The following is a 19942-nucleotide window of genomic DNA, read 5'->3' as shown; positions in this document are numbered from 1 at the left end:
GTGAACGAGCACAGCGAAAGATGAAAGCGCAGCCGGGGACGAAAGGCGGCAATAACGAAGAGAGCGCAAGGAAGAAAGCGGAGGAGGATGGTATGGCGAAAGCGTGAGAAGAAAAGCGTAGTTCCGCGCAAAACCTGTTCTGGCGGAGACGATCGCTGCGAAATGGCGCCATGGCAGCACGCGTCGTCTGTTCACGGATGGCATGCGGCAAGCTCGTCGACCGATGCCATATATGGAAACAAAGCGCTGCATGAGCGGAGGTCTGTCTGCGGCGGCTGCTGTGAATCGCGCCCACACGTCACCCACGTGTTGCCGCTCGCGATCTCCCGATTTGCGAGACAATCGCACCACTCTTCGCTCCGTTTGCAATGGGCCACACGAGACAGATATATTGCGTATAAAACACGTATAGAGCTGCGCTCAAATTTTTCATTAAGGAGTATCGTATTCATCGGTGAATTTTTTGTGACAACGCGGCAATGAACTTTTGAGTGGAGCTTTGCCGTCTTGACTTCTCCGCTATGTATGTAGCTTCCAGCGCGTCAGCCGAGACTGAAAGAGAGACAAAGACACGTAAATCTGGCGCAATAAGCGCATACCATGGCGTAATAACTCCCCCAATACTTCGCGGATTCTAAAAACTTTTGCAGCGATCGCCAAAAGTACTACCGAGCTGTGACTCTCTTAACACTGAGCGAGAGACTACATTTATCTCCGATTGCGTCATGCGTGACTTGACAACGGCGCCATCTGTGCATGATCGAGTAATCGTTTTTTTCTTCTACAGAACGACACCAAAGTAAGGCGCGTAATAGCAGCAACTGAACGTCTTCTGCGTTCGGCGGAAGCTTGCGCAAGCGACAAATGTCCCGTGTAAAGGCTTAGCATAACTGAAACGAAATGAAAAATGGTGTTGAATTCGAAGCCTGCTAAAAGCTTACGTCGTTTTGTTTACAGCGCATCTGCGCAGTATTGAGGGAAGTGTTGCATGCACTTTTCTTGCGCCTTACAAGGAACTCTTCGTTGCGAGGAATAAACTGAGCTGTCGAGTCAATCTTGAAATATGTTGTTTACTATCCAGTGCACTGGATAGTAAACAACACGTCGGCTGGTTAACCTTGAAATATATAGTAAGTCTGTCCACTGAATAGTAAACAACACGTTGGCTGTTAACCTTGAAATATATAGTAGTTCTGTCCACCGGATAGTAAACAACACGTTGGTTGGTTTCACTTGCTGTGGTCGGATTTCTTATAAACGTCGTCGATAATGGCGCCTCAGAAGTTTTTTTTTATCGTCGTCTGCTCTATGTTTTTCATGGTATAATGTACTTTCATAAAGCTTAAGCTGTTTGGAACAGCCACCCATGCAAACGGCAAGAAGTGCGCTAAACATTATTTGCAAAATATTTGCTGTTAAGTAAGTTTGAGAATCACATTTGAATCCTGCACGTTTAACGCTGAAAGTTTAAGTATGTAGGGTTCAATGTTGATGAGGCTTCGCAGCTATTCAGCGGTCAGCATTTTTCTGCCCTTTTCACTCCTTTTGGATAGCGGTAGCTTTGGGCATCTCCTGAGGTATGAAGGTCAGTTTTCTCATCGATTCGGTGCCCGCGCGAATAAATCGAGATGCGTTCAGTTGTCACCACCTATTCAACGGTCATGCGCATCGCTGTTGCTTCGTTAGTGCAACCTTCTTTGCTTAGCCTGATCCAGGGAGCAGGAAAAGGATTCGGTTCGTAGTGAGCGGGTCTGTATGCTATAGGAACGAGTTGCGGTCGGTGAAAACGCTAGTTGCGTTTAACTTTTCCTTTTGCTTTCCTTCCTGTTGCTTTCCTCCTCGAGTGGCGGCTCGCCGCGACGTTGGCAGATCCTCGGAACCATATACCCGTGATATGAGTTAGATAAGGTGGAAAATAAAATAACGTGAAACAGCGTCCATCATCAAACCCTGCAATGACAATTAAACCCATAAGCAATATGACCGTCACCCGTTACCTCATCCGGCTTTTCCCCAATTTACAACACTTTTCGTGAAAAATTCACTACTGAAAACAAGAGTCGCAAGGAGTTGAGAAACTAAGCGATATGCTAAGGGAGAGAACCAAGGCAACAGTTAAACAGAAAGGAAAAGCGAAAATTAACAAAATAACGACTATTTATGAAAATAATTGCGCATCAACATCTTTTTATTTAAAAAGGAAGTAGAGAAAGCGCCGCCGGAAGTGAAGAACAAATCCGTGTGTTTTGAATGACACTTTTACAGTTATCAGTCGAACCGCCTGACGCAGCCACTTCTCGGCTGTGCTTATGTAGGTGTTTTTCTAACCTTCCGCGGTGGGCGCAGTACGTCTAGAACCGCAGCGTTCTGCGCTCTACGCGGCTGTACGAGACTGGCAATTACGTATCGTTACGCAACTTAATTCACAAATAAGAATTCGAGTCGGTTTTGGCACTTAACTTGGTAGAGTAGTAAACGAGGGATCCAAAAGAATTGTGATTGTTCCGCAAATATATATTTCTCTAATTTTTCCATAGCTAATTAAAAAAAAACCTACTATAGTCGGATACAACTTAAGTATGCAGTGAATCCCCACCTGCGCCCTCATAACCACCAGCCACTGTTCCTCCGCGAGGCTGCAAATAATTCGTACTTCAATCTCTTCCTGTTACCCAAATAAAGCGGTAACCACAAAAATAAAATTATTATCACGTAATTTTATACGTTTTTCCTTGCTTATTAAAGTGGAATGGCGAAAGCTTAGTGCTTTATTGAACTGAAATAAAATGATTGCTTCGCTGCAGCTATTTATTGTCAAATTTAAGAGGAAGCGTTAGCTCGGGTGCTCCCATCTAAATGCGTGTAAAAGGAAAATTCATTTCTCTCGGCAACCACTGCACCATTTGACCAGGTTTCTCGCATTTAAAAGAATGGCTTAAAATCTTATCACTGTTGGTTTCGAATTTTTTATTTAGGTTGGTAATATATTATTAAAAATTTCGAAAATTGAAAATTTTCAAGAAATGTAACTATGAAGTTTACAACTCTGTAACTCAAGAAAGAGAAAGGGTATCACAATTCTGTGAATTGGATATGATAGCACACCTAAAGCATACAAAATTGATATGTTGCACATGAATCTAAAAAAATTTTGTAATATGGAAATACAGTTTTTGCCGAACCCTCGTACACAACGTAGAAAATTCATGTAAGATATAAAGTGACATTTAGAATTTGTCCGCCTTCAATGAGCTAATGGATGCCGTTTACAAAACCGTGATATGTGTTCTTGATGAAGACCTATTGATTTATAAACTTAGTGCTTCCTTTTATTTTTCAAACATTTGAATTTTTTAAAATCTTTTAAATAATATTCATGCTTTGAATCGAAATTCCGCTTCCTACAGTCACTAGAATTTACCTTTCTCTCTCAAATGCAACGGTTTTCGTTAAGGTCGGTCCAGGGGTTATCTCAGAAAAATGTTTTTGGGTTTTACATGTATTTGAATAGGCCGCGTGGGAGTTGATCCCGAGCTAAAGCTTCCTCTTAAGTTCAGTTGGCAGTGACGTTTCATGAGTAAAACGGGCTCAGCAGTGAAATGAACTGTACCGCAGACTTTTGAAGATTTAATTAAAGCTTGTGGAGTTTTACGTCCCAAAACCACGATCTGATTATGAGGCACGCAGTAGTGGGGGACTCCGGAAATTTGGACCACCTGGGGTTCGTTCTTTAATGCGCACCTAAATCTCAGTACACGGGTGTTTTCCTATTTCGCCCCATCGAAAATGCGGCTGCCGTGGCCGGGATTCGATCCGGCGACCTCGTCCTTAGCAACCCAACTCCATAGCCGCCACTAAGCAAACAAGGCAGGCAGGCTTTTGAAGAGTGAAATGCTCAGACTCCATACAGTTTCTCCCTGTCTGTTGCACACTTCATTGCTTCCGTCGATTAAAAGACTCTGCAATAACAGCAGACGCTCCGGAGGTATCAAGTACGACGTCATGTTGAAAAGGTCGCGTAACGACATTCTTGTTTGCTTCTGTGATTGGCTGGCGGAGTAACACAACCCCGCGCGGTCCGTGTGCTTTGGTTGCCAACTGCCGTTTTCTAAAGTTGTATGCTACTATAGAAATATTTATTTTACACTTTCACTTGTTTACTTGTTCTTGGCAGTATTCTTCCTGCGCTTCTTTCCTGCGCGAGTCCGTTTGATGTGACTCCTTGTTTGCCAAGCAAAGGAGAGGTGTATCTCACAGGCGTACCTGTGAGATACACCTTATTTCATTTCTCTTTTGCGGGTTTACGCGTCCTTATGGCCAATGGCGGGCGTTATGCACACTTGTACTAGTAAAGGTACCCCCACCCGTCATTCGCATAGAAATGTTACCTCGGGTCGCCCCCCCCCCCCCCCCGAACAAAATCCTGAGTACGTGCCTGATATATATATGTATATGTCTGTATATATATATATATATATATATATATATATATATATATATATATATATATATATATATATATATATATATATCAGCTCGCTTATTTATCTTTCCATGTTGCTATATTGTATAATTGTCTGTTATATTACTATATTGCGATATATGTGTGTTGTTATATTGTTGCTATATTATCTTATTCTTTTGTTGCTGTGATTTTGCCATTGTATAATTGTGCCCTTCCTGCGTGGACCTAAGCATGGTCTGCAGTATGTACATAAATAAATAAATGAACAAATGTGTGTCTGTGTGTGTGTGTGTGTGTGTGTGTGTGTGTGTGTGTGTGTGTGCGTGTGTGCGTGTGTGCGTGCGTGCGTGCGTGCGTGCGTGTGTGTGTGTGTGCGCGTGTGTGTGTGTGTGTGTGTGTGTGTGTGTGTGTGTGTGTGTGTATGTGTGTGTGTGTGTGTGTGTGTGTGTGTGTGTGTGTGTGTGTGTGTGTGTGTGTGTGTGTGTGTGTGTGTGTGTGTGTGTGTGCGCGCGCGTGCGTGCGTGCGTGCGTGCGTATGTGTGTGTCGCCACCAGTATGTAGCTTGTGTATTTGGTTACGTTATTTCTGTGCCCTAGTCCCCATACACCGTCTGCAGCACGCACAAGATTTTTGTTTTCTTTAATACAGATGGTTGATTTTCCTTTTACAGCAGATGCGTCAGAGATGCGACAAGTGCTCCGCGTTATCCCCATGTTTTAAATGTGTCACGTGAAGCTCCAAGCCATTTCAACCTGTGAAACATCAACCCACTTCAAGACGGCTTCACCAGATTCACAGCGACGCTGGGTAAGAATTTAACTGGAGCGTAGACGTGTTCTTTATTTCTTTCTTTCTTTCTTTCTTTCTTTCTGTGTGCCTTCCGCAATGATTCAAGTCCGACCTCAAAGCAGCAAGCTTTTGCGACTCAAGTGAGCGCGCCTTAAACTACAGTGCTATACGAACGATTGGGTAAACGATGTGGCCCATTCTATGCGGCAAACTGTTGGCTTGGCGAACGCCGAGGCGGCAGCTGGCCAAACGAGCAATCAAACCACTGCCACTGCATAGGGGCTGGCTATGCTCGTTATCTACGATTGTTTGTATGTAACGTAAGACTGGTCCAAAATATCTTCCCTCAAATCGTCTGAACTGCCGCGTAAGAGAAATAGGGATGAAAGAAACGTTTTGCAAATTCATGCTCACCATAGGCAAAGAACAATAACAGTGTCAGCTGTCGCATTCAGGAAGCCTTTTGTTTCTGAGCGCGCCTTGCCATTGGATGGTCGCTGTCGCTACTAACACGCCCAGCAACAAAATCAATTGGTGCAGCACGTGGCTAATGTCGCCTAATCGAGATAAATGCAACGTCTTTCTCTCGCCCCCCCCCCCCCCCCAACCCAAACGTTTCAATTCATACTTTTCATAATATATTAATGTAACCACCCTGAGTCTGAAGATAATTATTTCAAATATCTATTGACGTAACCCTGACATCATACCTTTCTTCGCCTATGCGTATCACCAACGTCTGCAGCAACGTCTCTCGGTTCTCGGACTATCTACTCGGGAACCTGCGTTAGACGCCGACAAATGCACGCACATTAGCCCATCTAACATTTGTTTGCCCTATAATAGAATTTACTAATTCGGTATGGTCCCCTCATTACATTTATTTAACCATTACCCTAGGATCAATTCAGAATAGAAGTGCTCAATTCATCTTACAAAATTACAACGACAACGCAAAGAAACGCAAATTAAAAACAATTTATTGATTCCACCTTTGAACACCCGTCATGACGTAGCGCTCTTATTGTTTTCTTTCCCAAGTACCTCCAAGGACCAAGGCCATCACCGACTACTCCACAAGTTCTTCCATTAACGTCACGAAGATTATATACATAACTGTCTTTCTTTCATGCGCATCTACGGTAAAACAGGCGCGTTTAATTCATCTAACCTTCCACGTGTCATCAAAAAATTAAAATTAAATTATGGGATTTTACGTGCCAAAACCACTTTCTAATTATGAGGCACGTCGTAGTGGAGGACTCCGGAAATTTCGGCCACCTGGGGTTCTTTAACGAGCGCTTAAATCTAAGTACAGGGGTGTTTTCGCATTTCGCCCCCAACGAAATGTAGCCGCCGTGGCCGGGATTTGACCCCGCGACCACGTGCTCAGCAGCCCAACACCATAGCCACTGAGCAACCACGGCGGGTCACGTGTCCTTTGCTTGTGGAACGACCTTCCCGATAACCTGGAAGCTGAAGCTAAAGAAAAAAAAATCGGCCCCTATCTAAACACGCATTTCTTACATTAACCTCTTGTCTGCAATTGCTTCTTGTCTGCATTTCGCTGGTCTTGTCTTTTTGTACTAAAGATTTTCGTTATTGGTGTACACCTGGCCTTCATAGTATGATTATTAACACTGTGTTCTTATGACTTGTTTAATTGTAGGTTGTCTATTCTATGTAATATTTTGAAGGTCCCCTTACCGAATGCCATTTTTCGGGCCTGTAAGGCATATTGAATAAATAAATATGAACGTCTGGAATACTCTCTTACGAGTAATACCAACTTGAGAGCTTTTTGTGAATACGCGCCCTAATCTTTGAATGATGTTTGAATCTTCACGCAGGTCATTAAAGTATGCCGAAGTTTATATAAATACTGCAAGAAAGTTTGACCAGGCTCTTCACAAGCTCCAGCGGCGCGCACCCGCTCTATAGCAGGGTTTATTGCAACTATATAATTAACTAGAGGTCTTTGGTTTTTATGAAACAGTGTTTGGAGCCGTCACCACCATTTCGACGAGGTTTACTCGGCTCCTGCAGATTTTCATTGCGACGGGACTGCTTGTCTGCTGTGGTCGTTGTTTTAAAATCACACGCAGGTCCCTGCCACCGTCAGTAATGGCAAACTGGCTAAATAATTGCAGGTCTTTAGCATTTTACCTTTTAGTAAAGCAATGAAGGGGGCTAGTTGGTGAACGTTCGTGGTTATATTGCGCTCAGTTTTACACAGACGATATTATGGAAGGACAGGACGCGGATGGACGTAGGGTAAACTACCAACTGTTTAATACTGTTAAAGAACGCGCTTATATACAAAGAGATACGGCGCGGGGGGGGGGGGGATATATCCCCCCCGCGCTCATATATCACCCCTGCTCAATCTGTTCGTCAAAGTGACCAACGCTCGCGAAATAAGTGCCACGAAGCCATTTCAGAAGAACTACATAGCGGGGCGTAGGCGCCACGACCACCTCTGACTGCTCGTACATCGAGGACGGTAACCGCGCCTGCTGCTAATTCAAGGTCGGTGAGAGCACGCGGCGCATATTCGCCACCACCCTCTAATACACACGCGGAATGGCCTTTGCTGCCCTCTAGACCCACGGCCACGACAGCGGGCCCTAGTGGTCCTCTGTGCCATGAAATCAAGAATGATAGGGCCATTGAAACCGGTGACACTACGGGCAAGTAAAGAGATAGACACAACGAGAAGGAAAGCGTTCAGAAAATGCTCGAGCACTTATAGTAGCAGAGTCAATGTGCGTGATTCTCGGTGGTCTCCCGAATCCGGCCACTAAAAGTGCCCTACAGGTGCTCGCCGTACTGGAGCCGCTTATCGCAGCTCTTTACATGCTGCAAAGCGTTTGCTTGGCGCCTGTGCTGCTCACGCAGGGGAGGCCCACACACCATCCAGTTTCGTCTTAGCGCCTTTATCTCTAGGTTCACTTGAACCAGTGACTACAGACAAGATAAGGAACCCGGTAGTGGCTTCATGGATGAGATTTCTCAGTGTTTATCAGCAGAATGTTAAACCAGCTTTCACCATTGTGTAGCCCTCTTTCTATGTCATCATCATCCCTCATCATACCTTTATGTCCCCGTTCCCCCTCCCCCTGTGCAGAGTAGCAGGCTAGAGCTCGTTAGTTAAGGCCGACCTTTCTGCATTCCTTCAAATAAATTATCTCTCTCTCTTGCCTTTACCCCTTGTTGGGTGTACTTTGCAATCAGTCCAGTGCGGCCAACCTGCGTCGTGGGTACGAGCCATGTTTCGAGGCGACAACAAGTACAAACGTGCCCGCGCACGCAAGTGAATATCACGAGGAAAGTAACTGAAAGGAAACTCCAACTCTAAGGTGATCGGTGTATGACGTCAATGGCGCGATGGCATTGGCACGAGTAAAACGATTACATTGGAATCACTTGATTACATCGCGTGCTGCCTTCCGCATACGTAGATTTCTATCTATAGTAAGAAAGCAACGTCCAAAATCCTTGACCCGGAACTTTGGATAGCTTTGAATCTGATCAACTTGGAAAGACAAGGCTTTGGCAATGTGCACTGCCTGACGGTTTCAAAGCAAGTGGGCGCGCAGGAAACAAGGGACGTTTTGAAATTACGGTGTGGCATGAGATACAATTTCTATATGCAGTTTTGACCACTGAATTATGAAGCAAAGGCACTTCGCAAAGACAATTTTTTTTTTGATGAAATGTCCCCAATATTCTGTTTCTCTTGCAAATATCTTTCTTGCTACAGTTCAGCTGCGCAATGCAGTAACCAAGATCACTGCAAGAGAGAACTATTGTTAATGCAATGGCGGAAAGTAGTCCACTGTAAATTTTCGGTCATAGATATTTTCTAAAACTTATTTCCATCTGTCTCGCTCTTCATATATATATATATATATATATATATATATATATATATATATATATATATATATATATATATATATATATATATATATATATATCAATCCATAAAATATGCTGTCAAGGCTTACAGTGCGCTAAATAATTTACCGTATTTTCACGGCCGTAGTCCGCAGGGCCAATTGGGGCTTCTTTTGGATAGTGCGCGCCCGCTGTATAGTCTGCAGGGACGAAGTACGACCGACTATAGATGTTTTAGCTTGTCTGTAACCAGTAAGCAGCTAAGCAAACATTTCATTGTCCAACAGTAAAAGCATGGGTCCTTTTTGGACTGTATATACGAGTAAATACTAAAAACCGTCAAAACCACCCTCGTCGCGGCTACCAGAACACAAGTCAAGTACGTCGGATTCGATGAACGGCTCCCCGATGTCTTCATCGCCCTCGGAATTTTTAATTGTTGTGCAAGCTCGACTACACTGAGTTTGAACAATACCGCGAAGGCGCCATCCCAACTGTCGCTGTGTTTTGCGCATATCTGTAAGGAAGCTGTGGCTCCTCTGTATTTATTCTGTAAATGTAATTTTGCCTATTCTTTATCTACGTAATAATATGATGATCGAGAAAAGACGGTGGCAGGATACATAGAAAGAAAAACGCCCAATTTTAATTCTACACGCGCGCGTCGCTTTACTGCAATGTTATAACTGTATACCATTTCCTTGCATACGCTCCGAACGGCATGGCATATTCGACGAGCATATTCAGCCGTGCACCGCGTTCGATGCCGACATCTAATTGCGTCGATCCTGGCGGCCGCGTGGGTCGTCGTGCGCACGAAGCCGCGGGATGTCGCGCGACCGAACAACTGGATCCGGTTGCTTTTTTTTCTCGCGACATTGCGTCGAAAACGGCGCCCGATGCCGCCGCGTCGTGCGGACGGTGCACCGCGATGGAGACAAGGCAAAACGCCGAGTCAAGCGTGTTGGTCCCTGACCTCACCGATTCAAGAGCGACCTCAAACAATAGCGTCGTGTCAGCGCCGGTCGCGCCGGAGGAACGGGGTCAACGTCGGGCGAGGCTCTTGACGGGCGTACGCGACGTGGCCCACGTGCGTCGCGCGCGTATTTCGACGCCTCGGCAGCCGCCGGCGCCACCCGCTTTGGCGAAGAGTGGCCCACATCTCGCCGACTTTTTGCGTTTGCCAGACGCGATTCGCGTGGAGGCACAACGCGTGCGGTCGCCTAACGGCCCCGCTGCTTTACCCCGCCTCGCCGACCTTTTGCTTCTGCGTACATACAGCCGGCTGCGCCTCTTCCGGAATGCTCCGTGCCCGACAGCCGCGACGAGAGAGGTGCGACGGGCGCGGCTCTGTGGGGAAGCGATGAGCACATGGATAGAGAGGCAAATATATATATATATATATATATGTAGTATTAGTAAGATGGAGGCGGTGCCGCCGACAAATCGGGGTCGACAAACGAGAGCCCTCTATGTACCCAGGCGCTTCCACATACGTCAACCGTATACCTTGACCTTTGTGGCAGCGTGCCCTGCCTGGTTCTTGCGTCATTCATAATTCCGCACCTCTCGTTCGCGTACAAAGAGAGGCAAAGAAAAATTAAAAGAAAGAATAGAAAGAAAAATGAGTTGACGGAGGAGGGGAAGGGTAGCAATGGTAACGCCGGTTCGACATACTATGCAGGCTTCCCATGGTAAAGTCTTTATTTATTTACTTCTATTCCTTTTCTAAAAAAACGTTTGAAACTTAATTCCGATTACGTCACTACAGATGAATTATCTTCCCAGGTGGTTATCGTTTCCTCCCAAAAAATTCAGTGCAATAAATCCACTAATCAAATTAGTTAACTTACTTAACTTCTTATAGTTACAAACTTTACGGCACATATGTTTAGATTAGAAATTTCAAATAAATCGTTATAAAAGCCTGGTTAATGGTTTGCGTACACGGCTGCGCTTGAATGCAGCAGCTGCGTTCGAGCCGAGACCGTGAGTCAGTAAATTAACCCTTACTACTTCCGAAGAGTGTAAGAACTCGCTCATACACCTTCGCTCATCTTGAGGTATTAGTTGTCAAATTGGCATGCACCTGTGAATACTTTTTTTTAAGTAAGCCCCCTTTTTTTTAAATGCAAACGATGTGGTGGCAGGACGTTTCACGTGACGGGAAGTTTCAACCCTTCCTTTCAACCCGTGGCTGCAACAAAGTGAGTCACGCCAGGTAACATCGCGCCAAGCTGGCCTCATCGGAGCGGCCTCGTCAATCCGCTGCTGGCTGGCGAACATTGGCAATTGCACAACGAGGCACAACGGCTTCAAAGGCCGCAACGTTGTGAAGTGGACCGCGAGGCAGACGTTGCGCGGCGGCGTAGCTTCGGAAACAGCGAATCCCCGCTCTTTCCGATCATGCACGAAAACGCCAGTAGCAGTGAGGTCTTACCGAAGAGAATGGTGCCGGCGCCTGAATCACAACTGCAAGTTACAAATGCCACCGGCGGACTGTAGAGTTGCAAGGACGCGCCCACGTTCCGGACTTTCTCGAGAACACGCTGGGTGCTGTCTGAGTTTGAGTTTATTGATGATAAACTTGTAGGATTACAGATGAAATAGAGCGCACAGAAAGAGGTCCCTTAATGTAAACACCGCAATGCCACCTCTTGTTATAATAAACATAACAAAAAATAAACAAATAAAACAGAAACAATTCCGAAGCATAAGAAGTACATATGTCGCTTCGTGGTGGTGCAACAGAATATGCGAGGATAAGAACAAAAAATAAAAATGAACGAGGAAGGGGATGTCTCTATTATTCACGAAAAAGAAAACGAAAAACCTGGTTAGACTCTCCCTATACAAAACCGACCATTATTCAAAAATCTTAGTTAATAAATGATGCATGTTACAGGCACACTTGACGTATAACTAAAAATAATGCACAAGAAATGATGGTACGCAAGACGGAGTGAAAGTAACACGATATCATGGATACGTAACGAAGAAACAGCAGAACTAGAAAGTGGAACATACTAAACATAAGCAAGAGAAAAGAAGATTTAAAAGCTAACACAAGTAACTTGTAATCATCAGCGTCTTTGTTATGATGACAGTTTAATACAAATTATATTTCATTCAATATGGGGTACACGAGTTCTCATGAGATCTAGCGGTCACTTCAAAAGAGAAAGCATAGAAACCTCATAGAAACTACTGTTAATAAATGAGCGAACTGCATGTTTAAGATGTATTAATGAGGGGGAGTTTTTAGCGACCAACAATAGAGTGTTGCGCACCCTAATTGCAGAGAAAATAAGTTTCTCGTCCGTAAATAGTGCGTTATTTTGGAAGTAAAATATTATTTTGGAATGAGAAACGTGTATAATTTGAATTTGTGATGAGTTTTTTTTCCTGTAATATAAAGATTATTTGGGTTACGTGCTACGCGGTAAGCAATAACACTTAGATTTTAGGAATAAAGTTTTGTAATAGGTAAAATGTTTATAGTAGACGAAAGAATGGAGCCGAGTAAGCATGATAAAGGCTGTATGTCATGACACGGAGTGTCTGTTGGACGTGCTGTAGTGGGCCAAACTAAGTTTCGTACGTGAGACCCCACTATTCGATGCAATAGTTAAAATGACTATGAAGGAACGCATAACAGAGTGTAACTAGAAGTAGGGCGGCTAATATATGGACCTGCTTTGTGAACTCGACTGCCGTATACTGTCTTCTTTTTTATTATTTATTCGAAGCCGTTGAATGGCCCACTGATCGAAAAAGTCGGCGTCTGTCGTCTGGACAAGCGAAATACGGCACCTAAATTCCCATTGGCTGCGACGCCACGTCACGAGCGAGCCTCGACGGAGCAGAGGAGGCGACAGGGATCACCTGCTGCTACGACAGCGCACCAGCTGTTGTGTGAGGGAATAAGGCGTCGCCGCGACGCCACGTCAACCTGGCTCTCGGAAGCCTGTGTTATCCGCGCGTTCCTTGTCCGCGCAAGCACTCGCCTGCGTTCTAACTGCGCCTCGGTAATTGCTATAAAGAAAGTGATGTATAAAAAAAAAGCAGAAGAAATTTGAAAATGAAAACGTTGATAGTAGTGAGTTTCGAGACTATACGATCCCACTTTCAGAAAACCCCGCGTCTTACCCACTGGGCTAAACCACCGCCTCCTCGACAGCAAGCCTGATCACTCTGCTTTATGACGTCGCGCTACTTGGAGCGAAATTCCCATTTCCAAGCCCGGCGTGACGAAAGCGGTGACGTCAAAATCACCGCGGAACACTCTGGAGCGTCCCTATTAGATTCTACGGCAGTCGGGCAAGGTAGCATGACGTCATGGATCGACGTCCACCGGCTTTGTGCCATGTATAGGACGTGTTGGCCAAGCGTCTCAACGCGCTCGCTTGGCCGCGAGGAATTAATATCTCGAAGTGCCGCTTAACCGCGTTCAATTTGGCATTATAGCTTCCACATTGACAACTCATAGGAAGTGCTTAGTTGTCCTCAGGATTTTATTATTCTGCACATTAAAACTTCGAAAACTGGCCAGCTCGACACCGAGCAATGTGCATTGGACTGAGGAGAATATTGCATAATTATTGACATGTACCGGAAGTATGTTACGCTTTTTTACCGCTAGCTGAGCCTGATTAGGCATCTTACTTTTGTTACACCATATAACAAAACTGTGAAGGTCACTGTTTAGCTGTGTTGTCAGGGCTGCAATGGGCTTACGCGAAATGAAAATGATGGTGTCATCTGCGAAAAGCAACGTTTCTCCGTGTGGTAACAAACAATCTAGAACATAATTTATGTCAATGAGAAATAACAGCTGTCCTAACATATATGCTTGTGGAATTAACTCCTATGTTGGTAGTTTTGGTGTCAGACAGCAACTGAAAGCCAACTGGAAAACAGACTGAAAGTGGAAGAGCTCGAATGCGATTGAGTAAGTAGTCACAAATTAGCTATAGTCGGCGGCTAGTCCTCTCATAAGAAGAAAGTTTATAGAGAAGAATTGTATGATTGATCGAGTCGAAGGCTTGGTTGATAAAATTGATCCGAGAAACTTGCCGTCGTGAACAGTATCTTTTATTTTATCAGCAAGTTCAACCAACGCAAGGTTAGCGGGCAGACCTTCTCGAAATCCACACTGTCCCAACCATGGCGTTCGAGAAACATCATTTCTCTCAGATAATTGCGAAAATAATTCACGTATATAAGCGTTACTTGAACAGTATTTCCCGAAACATCCTGAACGGAAAAAAAATTTTGGCCACGTGAGCGCCATTTGAATTTCACGAAATGATGAAAAACCAGCTGCAAAAAAGAAATTCGCGAAAAATCAACCGTGTTGCGCATTATTTCAAAATTTAGGGTTTTGTCTTGTCTGAACATTGTTGATTCATTATAAAACAATTTCACAAAATAACTTCATGTTTTTGTTCCTTGGCACCGAAGTGAAAATGCGCTAATTGTAGCGTTTTTGCAAAATGTTTCCCTAAAAAACGTCAGGGGAAGAAACCTAGAATTAATTTCATAGAACTGTCACTAAAGCTTACTATATTCTAAAATTTAATTTTCTCCTATGTAATGCTCATAGGCTCCAAAATACAAGCCTGAATTTGGCAAAAACGCTATTTCGGCCAATGTTTAGACGTTAGTAACACACTAAGGTGTTCCATAAAAAAATAAGCAGAAGAGCGGATATAATTGAAAAGAATAACGACTTTCGCCACGGAAATATTATTCAAAGTAATTTGCGTTTTCATTGAGAAAATTTGTTTTTAATTTGAGTCCCACCGTTGCACTAGTTTGGTTCGTGCTTCCACTTCACCTGATAGCATGTTGACAGGAAATACACACCAGGGTGGTGCACATGGTGATCTGTGGGGTGAGGAATAAAAGCCGATATCACCAGAATTTCGCAATAATTTGAATCTTGAAGGTATGCTTACTTAAGGTAGATCGACATTGCTCATTTCCATGCTATACTGGAAGTATAGGCCCATTCACTGTTTACAAACATAGGCCCTGGACGGCTTCCGGTTTTGCTCATTAACGTAGAAGGTAAATTTGGCTAGCAAGAAAGGCATTGGCTGCGATATCGAGTAGGAGTGCGTTAAAATATAAGCCCACAGATTTTCAACACTTTTCCTCAATACATGACGACAATTTTACAAGTGAATGTTGCCGTAAGTTATACGAAATATTTTTTTATTAGTTTTGAGGCGTGATGGGCATCTTCTTTACCTCAAAACTTAGAAATAGACTTTCAGCACAGTAAAACAACTTAAAAACGCACTTGGTGTTCTGGCGCAGTATGCAGATAAAGGCGCTTGACCGGAAGTTTCTTGGTGCCGCATTCTTACTGCTGTTATCGCGCGAGTGAAACCGTCTATACATATGAGGCCACCTACGCGTGAAGCGTACAGCGGGCCACAAATCACTTTCATGAGCGTGAACTGGAAGCAACACTTGAGCGAAACACATTCAGTTACCATGAAATCAGTGAAAACAGACCGATTATTTGTTTAATATCACTCATAGGGAGCTTTATTGAGCATATTTTATTAGTTCTGCGATGTCTATACTATTCCTCCTGCTACCTCGGGCCAGATAGACAGTAATCGACAAGGTTTTTATTGGGACACGAACCACAGGGCCTTTGTGATGTCACGCCTCAGGAAACCATTTTCACAGAATACTTTCATAAAATTTGTCTAAGAAAATGAAAGTGATTTGTGGTCCGCTCTACCACTTAACGCGTAGGCGGCCGCATATGTGTACAACCAGTAGCATGAAAGTGCGCAATGTTGATCTACCTTACGTAAGCATACCTTCAAGATTCAAATTTTTACGAACTTATGGCGATATCGGCTTTCATTCTTCACCGCACAGACTACCATGTGCACCGCCCTCGTTTGTATTTCCCGCCAATATGCTATGAAGTGAAGTGGAAGCACGGACCAAAGTAATGAATTGGTGGGACTCCAAATTTTTTTTCTCGATGAAAACGCAAAATTACTTTGATTAACATTTCTCCGGCGAAAGCTCTAATTCTTCTCAATGTTATCCACTTTTCTGCTTATTTTTTCATGGACCACCTTAATGCTTCACTAACGTCCAAACATAGGCCAAAATAGCCTTTATGCTAAATTCAGGCTTTTATTTTAGAGTCTGGGAGCATCACATAGGTGAAAATAAAATTTTAGAAGATAGAAACTTTTAGTGAGAGTCCTATAAAAGTAATTTCAGGTTTTCTCCCCTGACCATTTCTTGTGAAAAATTTCGCAAGAACGCTAGAATTTGCGCGTTTTCACATCGGTGCTAAGCAGTAAAAAACGTGAAGTTATTTTGTGAAAATGTTTTATAATGAAAGGACAAAGTTCAGACAACGCAAAACTCCAAGTTTTGAAATTATGCGCAAAACGGTCGATTTTTGGCGAATTTCCTTTTTGCACCTGGTTTTCCATCATTTCGTGAAATTTAAATGGTGCTCACGAGGCCTAACATTTTTTTCCGTTCAATATATTTTGCGGGACTACTGTTCAAGTAACACTTATATACGTGTAACCTTTTCGTAATTTTTTTAGAGAAATGATTTTTCTCGAGCGCCACAGTTCGGACAGTTGGCGTGGAATGACCCTACAGGTATGACGTTGCATTTCTTCATTTTGGTAGAAAAATTGCAGTACAAAAAGTAGGTTGACAATGTGGGCAACAATAGGCGCATGACGTCAGCAGTGCCCTTGATGCGTCAAGCGGATATGCTGCCAAGACTACGGGCAGTTGTTTTAAGATGCATGATATCATTGCCTACATCTCTGGGACTGGTTGTACAAAAATAATAAGACTCCGGCGGATGGCGAGTGTTAACAGTGGACTGTTGCCCACAGTTGCACGTGTGCAACGTGTGGAAAAGGTGAAGTGAACGGCCTTATGTTGAATTAGGCTAGTGCCCCAATGTTACTCTTGTAGTTCAGGGAAAACCCGGGGAACGCTGGAGATAGAAATTCTAGACGCTAAGCAAAACGAGAACAAGGTAAAAGCGGTAGCCGACGTTTTGACAAGTGGACTTGTCTTTTTCAAGGCCTTGGAAAAGACAAGTCCACTTGTCGAAACGTTGGTTCCCGCTTTTACCTTGTTTTCGTTGTGCTCATCATCTTGTAGCTCAGGTATTTTCCCAGATGATCTGTTGCGAAAACAAACAAACAAACAAAGAATGAGAGGAAGGGACGTCTAAATAATCTAGTATGTCTTTTATCACTGACAACAGGAAGTGCAGACAGGCAAGCAGCTTGTCAGTGTGAGGCAAAACGAAGGGTGGTTGCAGCTGTCGTGGCTCTGACGGTTACAAGCAAATCTAAATTCGTAAAAAAAAAATAAAAGACAGAGAGAGGCGCTTTCTTCAAAGAGAGAGTCCGTAAACGACGACCAGTTGGCCTGCAAGAGGAGAAAGGAGGAACGGGTCTAAATATGTCAACAGCAACATGAAAGCAATATTTGCGCCCTTGAAGTCAAGTGCACTAGCCTACGCACGGCTTTACGGCAAACTGCAGCATGCATAAGGACGACAGACACACAAACAACCGCGTTTGTTTTTCTTTGTGTGTCACGTCCTTGCACGCGCTGCGGTTTAGGGAAGAATCAGTGCCAACTCGGTCAGCTTTCAGTCCTGCTGTGCGCTGGGTGGGACACTCTTGACGATCTGATCAGAAGCGCAAACAGTGTGATACATGTCAGAAGGCCACGACGAGCACCTATCGCGAGCACGCCTCATTAGGTAATCGAGTTGCCCTTACGAACCATATTAAAGCGCTCATGAAGCACCAATCAGAAAAAGGCAACACATCATCCAACACGCTGCAAAGCCTATAATTCAGTATGTACCCACACGATGTGTGTGAGCAGTCCCCTATACTGCTTGCCCTTGCAAGCAGTATACTTGCGAACCGAGTCTCGGTGATCAGCGCTTGAGGGAAAGAACACCTTCTTCGCTCATCTCACCGCAAGAGACACCTCGAGGAACTGAACCTTTGATTTTGTAATCTTTACTGAATGGAGGTTCTGACTTGCCTATTTCTAATAATATCAGTACGTTTAAATTATTTTTTATGCTGAGTAATTAGATAAAGCATAGTCACGGAGTGACACTGCTGCATCTTAAATTCACTTTTTTATGTACACAGCCTTGCATGTTTGCAAGAACCAAGCTTTATGCACCAATGAAATGGTCGCAGTAACTTCGTGTTCAAGCCAGAAGAGCAAGCATGATGTAGGCGTGGTGAACACGGACATCCGAGTAAATGCAACAGCAACGACCTACTCTGCAAAGCCAGCCACTGAGACCTACCCGTCCTCATGGGCCAGCCGTAAGAAAAATGGCACCCTCGGAAGCTCATCTAGCGTCTGCAGCTGGCGCCCCATAAACTGTACGGTCCCGTCTTCTTTTTTCTTTTTTTATTCAAATGAAAATAAAAGAAAGAGACGTAGTCACCTAATAATGGTGACGGCTACTCCTATTCGCATAACGGAAACAACAATATAAATATATATGTAAGAAAATGAAAAGAAACCCCGGCATCCACAGAACACAGTCCACAGAACACAGTCCTATAGACTATTTTACCTAAGGCAGCTAGGCGCTGCCATGGATGTATGGATGGATGTTATGAGCGTCCCCTTTGGAATGGGGTGGTGGGTTGCGCCACCAAGCTCTTGCTATTATACTGCCTAGTGTCCTACCTAGGTTAAACAATAAAAAGAGAAAAAAAAACGACACTATGAACTCCCACAACCAAATTTTCTGATCCCCTATTGCGAACTGTGCTTTTGCACGTCTCCGTTTTTTTTTTTTAGTTTCCCTACTTTTCTTCCACCAATCCTCGAATCGCCTCTTACTAATCCCTATTGCGGACATGTTTACTTTTCCACTGCTCTCGCTGAACCCAAGAGCTTCAAGCAGGCCAGTGGTGCCTAAATCGACCGCTGGGTAGACGTCTTCACAGTCTATTAAAACATGCTCTATAGTTTCCCTAGCGTTACCGCAGCAAGCACATGCTTCTTCTTCCTTCTAATACCTCGCTTTATAGGTGCGTGTTCTAAAGTATCCCGATCTCGCTCCGAAAAGTAATGCGCTTCTCTTTGAGTTATCATAAATGGTTTCTTTCCTGATTTTGTTTTTTCCTCTTAAGTAGTTCCTCATGGCAAGTTTCTTTTCCATTGCCGCCACCCATGAGATTATTTCAGCCTCTCTGACTTTCCGCTTGACGTTTTTTGTTGATGTGTTGCCCACCCTACAAGCCGCATACTTGCTGGTAAGCTTCCTAGTTCTTTTCCTCCACTGTGAATCAATGTTTTTCCTGTACAGATACCTGAACACTCTGCCAGCCCCTTCACTTTCTTCCATATTCCTCAGCCGTTCTTCATACTCAATTTTACTGCGAGCTTCCCTCACTTCAAAACTTCTCCAGCCCATATCACCCTGCACAGCTTCATTTGCAGTCTTCCCGTGAGCGCCCAATGCGAGGCGACCCACTCACCTTTGGTTCTCATCGAGTCCTGATTGTACCCTTGATTTAAAGCAAACAACCGCATTTCCAAAAGTAAGTCCTGTAACCATTACACCTTTCCACATACCTCGGAGCACCTCGTACCTATTGTATCCCCATGGATGGATGGATGGATGGATGGATGTTATGAGCGTCCCCTTTGGAACGGGGCGTTGGGTTGCGCCACCAGGATCTTGCTATTATACTGTCTAATGTCCTACCTAGGTTAAAC

The sequence above is a fragment of the Dermacentor andersoni genome, chromosome 1 (genome assembly GCF_023375885.2).
Source record: "Dermacentor andersoni chromosome 1, qqDerAnde1_hic_scaffold, whole genome shotgun sequence".
Classification (NCBI taxonomy): domain Eukaryota; kingdom Metazoa; phylum Arthropoda; class Arachnida; order Ixodida; family Ixodidae; genus Dermacentor; species Dermacentor andersoni.
The sequence above is the reverse complement of the archived record's forward strand: the minus strand, read 5'-3'. Positions refer to the sequence as shown.